This window comes from Bos taurus, chromosome 6 (genome assembly GCF_002263795.3).
Source record: "Bos taurus isolate L1 Dominette 01449 registration number 42190680 breed Hereford chromosome 6, ARS-UCD2.0, whole genome shotgun sequence".
In the NCBI taxonomy this organism is placed as follows: Eukaryota; Metazoa; Chordata; class Mammalia; order Artiodactyla; family Bovidae; genus Bos; species Bos taurus.
The window spans coordinates 7,955,460-7,965,128 of record NC_037333.1 but is presented as its reverse complement, the minus strand read 5'-3'; positions in this window follow the sequence as shown (position 1 = coordinate 7,965,128).

Below are 9,669 nucleotides of genomic sequence, written 5' to 3'. Positions count from 1 at the left end.
ATGCAATAAATTAGACCAAAAACATAGAATAATGGAGGCAGAAGATAGGATTAGTGGAATAGAAGACAGAATGGTAGAAATAAATGAATCAGAGAGGAAATAAGAAAAATGAATTAAAAGAAATGAGGACAATCTCAGAGACCTTTGGGACAAAATTAAATGCTCCAAAATTTGAATCATAGGAGTCCCAGAAGAAGAAGACTAAAAGGAAGACCATGAGAAAATACTTGAGATAATAGTTGAAAACTTCCCTAAAATGGGGAAGGAAATAACCACCCAAGTCCAAGAAACCCAGAGAGTCCCAAACAGGATAAACCCAAGACAAAACACCCCAACACATATTAATCAAATTAACAAAGATCAAACACAAAGAACAAATATTAAAAGCAGCAAGGGAAACACAACAAATAACACACAAGGGGAATCCTATACGGATAACAGCTGATCTTTCAATAAAAACTCTTCAGGCCAGGAGGGAATGGCAAGACATACTTAAAATGATGAAAGAAAATAACCTACAGCCCAGATTACTGTACCCAGCAAGGATCTCATTCAAATATGAAGGATAAATCAAAAGTTTTGCAGACAAACAAAAGCTGAGAGAATTCAGCACCACCAAACCACCTCTCCAATAAATGTTAAAGGATATTCTCTAGACAAGAAACCCAAAAAGGGTGTATAAGATCAGATCAGATCAGATCAGTCAGTCGCTTAGTGGTGTCTGACTCTTTGCGACCCCATAAATCGCAGCACGCCAGGCCTCTCTGTTCATCACCAACTCCTGGAGTTCACTGAGACTCACGTCCATCGAGTCAGTGATGCCATCCAGCCATCTCATCCTCTACCGTCCCCTTCTCCTCTTGCCCTCAATCCCTCCAAGAATCAGAGTCTTTTCCAATGAGTCAACTCTTCACATGAGGTGGCCAAAGTACTGGAGTTTCAGCTTTAGCATCATTCCTTCCAAAGAAATCCCAGGGCTGATCTCCTTCAGAATGGACTGGTTGGATCTCCTTGCAGTCCAAGGGACTCTCAAGGGTCTTCTCCAATACCACAGTTCAAAAGCATCAATTCTTCGGCACTCAGCCTTCTTCACAGTCCAACTCTCACATCCATACATGACCACAGAAAAACCATAGCCTTGACTAGACAGACCTTTGTTGGCAAAGTAATGTCTCTGCTTTTGAATATGCTATCTAGGTTGGTCATAACTTTTCTTCCAAGGAGTAAGCGTCTTTTACTTTCATGGCTGCAGTCACCATCTGCAGTGATTTTGGAGCCCCCAAAAGTAAAGTCTGACACTGTTTCCACTGTTTCCCCATCTATTTCCCATGAAATGATGGGACCGGATGCTATGATCTTCATTTTCTGAATGCTGAGCTTTAAACCAACTTTTTCACTTTCCATTTTCACTTTCATCAAGAGGCTTTTGAGTTCCTCTTCACTTTCTGCCATAAGGGTGGTGTCATCTGCATATCTGAGGTTATTGATATTTCTCCCGACAATCTTGATTCCAGCTTGTGTTTCTTCCAGTCCAGCGTTTCTCATGATGTACTCTTCACATAAGTTAAATAAGCAGGGTGACAATATACAGCCTTGACGTACTCCTTTTCATATTTGGAACCAGTCTGTTGTTCCATGTCCAGTTCTAACTGTTGATTCCTGACCTGCATACAAATGTCTCAAGAGGCAGATCAGGTGGTCTGGTATTTGCATGTCTTTCAGAATTTTCCACAGTTTATTGTGATCCACACAGTCAAAGGCTTTGGCATAGTCAATAAAGCAGAAATAGATGCTTTTCTGGAACTTTCTTGTTTTTTCCATGATCCAGTGAATGTTGGCAATTTGATCTCTGGTTCCTCTGCCTCTTCTAAAACCAGCTTGAGCATCAGGAAGTTCACGGTTTACATATTGCTGAAGCCTGGCTTGGAGAATTTTGAGCATTACTTTACTAGTGTGTGAGATGAGTGCAATTGTGCGGTAGTTTAAGCATTCTTTGGCATTGCCTTTCTTTGGGAATGGAATGATAACTGGCCTTTTCCAGTCCTGTGGCCACTGCTGAGTTTTCCAAATTTGCTGGCATATTGAGTGCAGCACTTTCACAGCATCATCTTTCAGGATTTGGAATAGCTCAACTGGAATGCTTTCACCTCCACTAGCTTTGTTCGTAGTATGCTTTCTAAGTCCCAGTTGACTTCACATTCCAGGATGTCTGGCTCTAGGTGAGTGATCACACCATCGTGATTATCTGGGTCGTGAAGATCTTTTTTGTACAGTTCTTCTGTGTATTCTTGCCATCTCTTCTTAATATCTTCTGCTTCCATTAGGTCCATACCATTTCTGTCCTTTATCGAGCCCATCTTTGCATGAAATGTTCCTTTGGTATCTCTGATATTCTTGAAGAGATCTCTAGTCTTTCCCATTCTGTTGTTTTCCTCTATTTCTTTGCATTGATCGCTGAAGAAGGCTTTCTTATTTCTTCTTGCTATTCTTTGGAACTCTGCATTCAGATGTTTATATCTTTCCTTTTCTCCTTTGCTTTTCACTTCTCTTCTTTTCACAGCTATTTGTAAGGTCTCCCCTGACAGCCATTTTGCTTTTTTGCATCGAACCCAAAAACAAAAAGTAAATGGCAACAGGATCATAGTTATCAATAGTAACATTAAACATAAATGGGTTGAATGCCCCAAACAAAAGACAAACCTGGCTGAATGGATACAAAAATAAGACCCCTATATATGTTGATTACAAGAGACCCACCTCAAAACAAGGGACACATACTGACTGAAAGTGAAGGGCTGGAAAAAGATATTCCATGCAAATAGAGACCAAAAGAAAGCAGGAGTAGCAATACTCATATCAGATAAAATAGACTTTAAAACAAAGGCTGTGAAAATAGACAAAGAAGGACACTACATAATGATCAAAGGACCAATCCAAGAAGAAGATATAACAATTATAAATATATATGCACCCAAAATTGGAGCACTGCAATATGTAAGACAAATGCTAACAAATATGAAAGGGGAAATTAACAATAACACAATAATAGTGGGAGACTTTAATACCACACTCACACCTATGGATAATCAACTAAACAGAAAATTAACAAGGAACACAAACTTCAAATGATCCAATACACCAGTTAGACCTAATAGATATCTATAGGACATTTAACCCCAAAATAATTCATTTCACCTTTTTCTCAAGTGCACACAGAACCTTCTCCAGAATAGAGCACATCCTAGGCCATAAATATGGCCTTGGTAAATTCAAAAAAAAATGAAATCATTTCAAGCATCTTTTCTGACCATAATGCAGTAAGATTAGATCTCAATTACAGGAGAAAAACTATTAAAAATTCCAACATATGGAGGTTGAACAACATGCTGCTGAATAATCAACAAATCACAGAAGAAATCAAAAAATAAATCAAAATATGCATAGAAACGAATGAAAATGAAAACACAACAACCCAAAACCTGTGGGACACTGTAAAAGCAATGCTAAGGGGAAAGTTCATAGCAATACAGGCATATGTCAAGAAACAAGAAAAAAGTGAAATAAATAACCTAACTCTTCACCTAAAGCAACCAGAAAAGAAGAAATGAAGAACCCCAGGGTTAGTAGAAGGAAAGAAATCTTAAAAATTAAGGCAGAAATAAATGCAAAAGAAATAAAAGAGACCATAGCAAAAATCAACAAAGCCAAAAGCTGGTTCTTTGAAAGGATAAATAAAATTGACAAATCATTAGCCAGACACATCAAGAAACAAAGGGAGAAAAATCAAATCAATAAAATTAGAAATGAAAATGGAGAGATCACAACAGACAACATAGAAATACAAAGGATCATAAGAGTCTACTATCAGCAATTATATGGCAATAAAATGGACAACGTGGGAGAAATAGACAAATTCTTAGAAAAGTATAACTTTCCAAAACTGGGCCAGGAAGAAATAGAAAATCTTAACAGACCCATCACAAGCATGGAAATTGAAACTGTAATCAGAATTCTTCCAGCAAACAAAAGCCCAGGTCCAGATGGCTTCATAGCTGAACTCTACCAAAAATTTAGAGAAGCACTAACACCTATCCTACTCAAACTCTTCCAGAAAATTGCAGAGAAAGGTAAACTTCCAAACTTATTCTATGAGGCCACCATCACCCTAATACCAAAACCCGACAAAGATGCCACCAAAAAAGAAAACTACAGGCCAATATCACTGATGAACATAGATGCAAAAATCCCTAACAAAATTCTAGCAATTAGAATCCAACAACACATTAAAAAGATCATACACCATGACCAAGTGGGCTTTATCCCAGGGATGCAAGGATTCTTCAATATCCACCAATCAATCAATGTAATACACCACATCAACAGATTGAAAAATAAAAGCCATATGATTATCTCAATAGATGCAGAGAAAGCCCTTGACAAAATTCAACATCCATTTATGATAAAAAAACTCTCCAGAAAGCAGGAATAGAAGGAACATATCTCAACATAATAAAAGCTATATATGATAAACCCACAGCAAACATTATGCTCAATGGTGAAACATTGAAAGCATTTCCCCTAAAGTCAGGAACAAGACAAGGGTGCCCACTTTCACCACTACTATTCAACATAGTTTTGAAAATTTTGCCCACAGCAATCAGAGCAGAAAAAGAAATAAAAAGAATCCAAATTGGAAAAGAAGAAGTAAAACTCTCACTGTTTGCAGATGACAAGATCCTCTACATAGAAAACTCTAAAGACTCCACCAGAAAATTACTAGAGCTAATCAATGAATATAGTAAAGTTGCAGGATATAGCATCAACACACAGAAATCCCTTGCATTCCTATATATTAATAATGAGAAAATAGAAAGAGAAATTAAGGAAACAATCCCATTCACCATTGCAATGAAAAGAATAAAATAGTTAGGAATATATCTACCTAAAAAAACTAAAGACCTGTATATAGAAAACTATAAAACACTGGTGAAAAAATCAAAGAGGACACTAATAGATGGAGAAATATGCCATGTTCATGGATCAGAAGAATCAATATAGTGAAAATGAGTATACTACCCAAAATAATCCATAGATTCAATGCAATCCCTATCAAGCTACCAACGGTATTTTTCACAGAGCTAGAACAAATAATTTCACAATTTGTATGGAAATACAAAAAACCTTGAATAGCCAAAGCAATCTTGAGAAAGAAGAATGGAAGTGGAGGAATCAACCTGCCTGACTTCAGGTTCTACTACAAAGCCACAGTCATAAAGACAGTATAGTACTGGCACAAAGACAGAAATATAGATCAATGGAACAAAATAGAAAGCCCAGAGCTAAACCCACGCACCTACGGACAACTTATCTTTGACAAAGGAGGTAAGAATATACAGTGGATTAAAGACAATGTCTTTAACAAGTAGTGATGGGAAAACTGGTCAACCACTTGTAAAAAAATGAAACTAGAACACTTTCTAACACCATACACAAAAATAAACTCAAAATGGATTAAAGATCTCAATGTAAGACCAGAAACTATAAAACTCCTAGAGGAGAACATAGGCAAACCCTCTCCGACATAAATCATAGCAGGATCCTCTATGACTCACCTCCCAGAATATTGGAAATTAAAGCAAAAATAAATAAATGGGACCTAATTAAAAACTTCTGCACAACAAAAGAAACTCTAAACAAGGTGAAAAGACAGCCTTCAGAATGGGAGAAATTATAGCAAATGAAGCAACTGACAAACAACTAATCTCAAAAATATACAAGCAACTCCTGCAGCTCAATTCCAGAAAAATACACGACCCAATCAAAAAATGGACCAAAGAACTAAACAGACATTTCTCCAAAGAAGACATACAGATGGCTAACAAACACATGGAAAGATGCTCAACATCACTCATTATCAGAGAAATGCAAATCAAAACCACAATGACATACCATTTCACACCAGTCAGAATGGCTGCGATCCAAAAGTCTACAAGCAATAAATGCTGGAGAGAATGTGGAGAAAAAGGAATCCTCTTACACTGTTGGTGGGAATGCAAACTAGTACAGCCGCTATGGAGAACAGTGTGGAAATTCCTTAAAAAACTGGAAATAGAACTGCCTTATGACCCAGCAATCCCACTGCTGGGCATACACACTGAGGAAACCAGAATTAAAAGAGACATGTGTACCCCAATGTTCATCGCAGCACTGTTTATAATAGCCAGAACATGGAAGCAACCTAGATGTCCATCAGCAGACGAATGGATAAGAAAGCCGTGGACATATACACAACGGAGTATTACTCAGCCATTAAAAAGAATACATTTGAATCAGTTCTAATGAGGTGGATGAAACTGGAGCCAATTATACAGAGTGAAGTAAGCCAGAAAGAAAAACACCAATACAGTATACTAATGCATATATATGGAATTTAGAAAGATGGTAACGATAACCCTGTATGCAAGACAGCAAAAGAGACACAGATGTATAGAATAGTCTTTTGGACTCTGTGGGAGAGGGAGAGGGTGGGATGATTTGGGAGCATAGCATTGTAACATGTATAATATCATATAAGAAACGAATTGCCAGTCCAGGTTTGATGCATGATACAGGATGCTTGGGGCTGGTGCACTGGGAAGACCCAGAGGGATGGTATGGGGAGGGAGGTGGGAGACGGGTTCATGATGGGGAACATGTGTACATTTGTGGCAGATTCATGTTGACGTATGGCAAAACCAATACAATATTGTAAAGTAATTAGCCTCCATTAAAATAAATAAATTTAAATTAAAAAAAAAAAGAAAAAATAAAGATGGAAGAACAGCCAGGAACCTTGCAGCCAGATGTACAAATAATACTACTTCAGGAACTTAAAAAATGAATTCTTCCCCAAAGCCTTCAGAGGAATCGCGGCTTTCCCCACATTGTGAGTTTTGGACAGTGAAACTGGCTTTGGATTTCTGACTTCCTGAAGTATAAGAGAGTAACTGTGAGTTAAGTTATTAAATTTGTGTTAATTTGTTAGAGTAGTTGTAGGAAACTAATGCACTCATCTCATATTAGTCTAGAAAGTTCCATTTCCTTCTATAGAATGAGTTAGCTGCAGAGACAATTTTTCACTCATTTTGCTCTCATTTTCATTTAGTTCCATTTTTTTTTAATTTGCTTTGTGATTTTTCTTATGATTCTTACTTGAAATTATGTGGTGTGCTTTTCAAACACTTAGGGATTTTCTAGACACCTTTTATTTACTAATTAATTTAACACTGCTGTGGTCAGGGAACATCTTCTATATGACTTTGCTCCCATCTTTCAGTATGGTTTGAAATTTATTGATATTTACTTAATGGTTCAGCAGATGGTCTCTTTTGAAAAAAGTTATTTGTATACTTAAACTGGATATGTTTTCTGTTACTATTAGGTATAGTGTCCTAAATGCAACAGATTCAAATTGGTTAACTGTGTTTTGCAAATATTCTACATCCTTAGAGATTATTTACTTATTGAATAAATTATTGAAAGAAAAGTGTTAGAGTAACTATTGTTATGGATTTATCTCTCCTTAAATCCTTTTTATTTTGAAATTCTATTAATTGTATAGATACTTAGTTTCTAGTAACTTCATAAACAACTTGACCAGGTTATTCATTCCAAAATGACCTTATTTATCTCTATATTTCTCATGGTCTTGAAGTGTACTTTAAGATTCTAAAAAAAAAAATGCAGACGTTTTCTTACAAGTACTGTTTGCTTGATATCCGTTTTTGTTTTCAGTCTTGAGTGTTGAAATGTCTTTTACTCATTTTTATCTCTAATTAATAGTACAATTTAAAAATATAGGAGTAACTCATTAATAAAAAATTTTTGAGTTGATAACTATTTCTCTGCAGTGTGGAATTTTAACTCAAGAATCCACTAACTTTATCAGAGAGCATGAAGGTGCTTCACAGAGAGTCAAAGTATTAAAGAAATTGGTGTATGTTTTTATGATATTGCCTACATAGAGCTTTTGTTAAAGAGGTTTTAAAACACTGCTCAGGTAAGTTTTTCCTAAACAAAGTTAATGTAAGAGCATTATTAATGTTGAATGTACTGTGGGAACATAAGTATGAGTCCAAAATTGATTTGAAAATCGTTTGAATTTCATATGCAATTTTGTAAAGAGGAAAATGCAATTTAATTCCTTAAAACAAGTACAGTCCTCTTTTCAACAATGCATAACTACATAAAGAAAAAGGTAAATGTAAAATGCAACTGACAGAACATGAGTGACACCATAATTCAGAAATAGCATTGATTCATATATATTTTTTCTCAGCACATTCAAGCGTTTTACTACAAAGAACCTGTAGCTGAAAGTAAGTTTCCCTCAGATAGCTAAAGTCAGTAAAATCCCACTGAAATAGAAGTGTGATGTCATACCCACAGATCTCCGTGGGTTAGTTTAACTACATTCTGCTTTGGAAGTGTTCATTTCACCATTTGTGCGTGTGAAAGAAAGTACTGCTCCACCTGTCCTTTCTGGGGAAGTTTTTCTGCTCTTGTTTTCCTCAGCTCCAATCCTTTTCCATCATCCTATCTATCAAACAACCTTTCCAGTCTATTTTTGAAGATAAATTCTATATTTACTAAGATATTCTTCATTTACTAGAAATGTTATTGCATTATTATTTTGATTTATGATTTTGCTATTGCTCCTGTTACAAAGTTTCATAGATTTCAAACTTTGACCCCCTAATCTATTGGTATTTCCTCACCAAGTTTTCAGAGAAGGCAATATCACCCCACTCCAGTACTCTTGCCTGGAAAATCCCATGGACAGAGGAGCCTGGTAGGCTGCAGTCCATGAGATCGCTGAGAGTGGGACACGACTGAGCGACTTCACTTTTACTTTTCACTTTCATGCATTGGAGAAGGAAATGGCAACCCACTCCAGTATTCTTGCCTGGAGAATCCCAGGGATGGGGGAGCCTGGTGGGCTGCCGTCTGTGGGGTCTCACAGAGTCAGACACGACTGAAGCGACTTAGCAGCAGCAGTAGTACCAAGACTTTTCCAAAAACACTTAAATAATATTAGAGCAGAAACTCCTATATTTCTTTACTCAATTTAAAAACTCAGACCATTTGACTTTCTCACATAATCACAAATATATCATTAATATTTAGTATACCTTTAATTCATTTGAAGGAAATGTACTTTATATATACATGAATGCCTAACCTGATTTTTCATCAACAACAAAAAATGAAACTGAAAGTATATTGATTTCATGTAAACTCACCAAAATGCACTGATCTGCAGGTTTTTTAATAAGTTATCTTAACACTATGACAAAAAGCTATTTAGGAACCATAACATTAAAAAGCTCTGAAAATTTGATTGCTTGTTTACCTTTTAGATCTGTTGTAAATAACTGAACTGTCATCAAGTAATCGTCAAGGAATTCTACAAATTTAAATTGTTTGTGCGTTTTAAGATATCAAGAATTTCAGACCATGCTAATCTGTGAGAAGATAGTTAAAAGACAATATATTAACAGTCACCTAGTCAACAAAGCCTTTAATGTCCTTAAAATTCTCATAGTTCTTTAAAAATAAAACCAAGTGGTAATAAGTAGAAGTTAATATTGAATTCATAAGTAATGAAAGAAAAGAGAAAGGGTAACATAA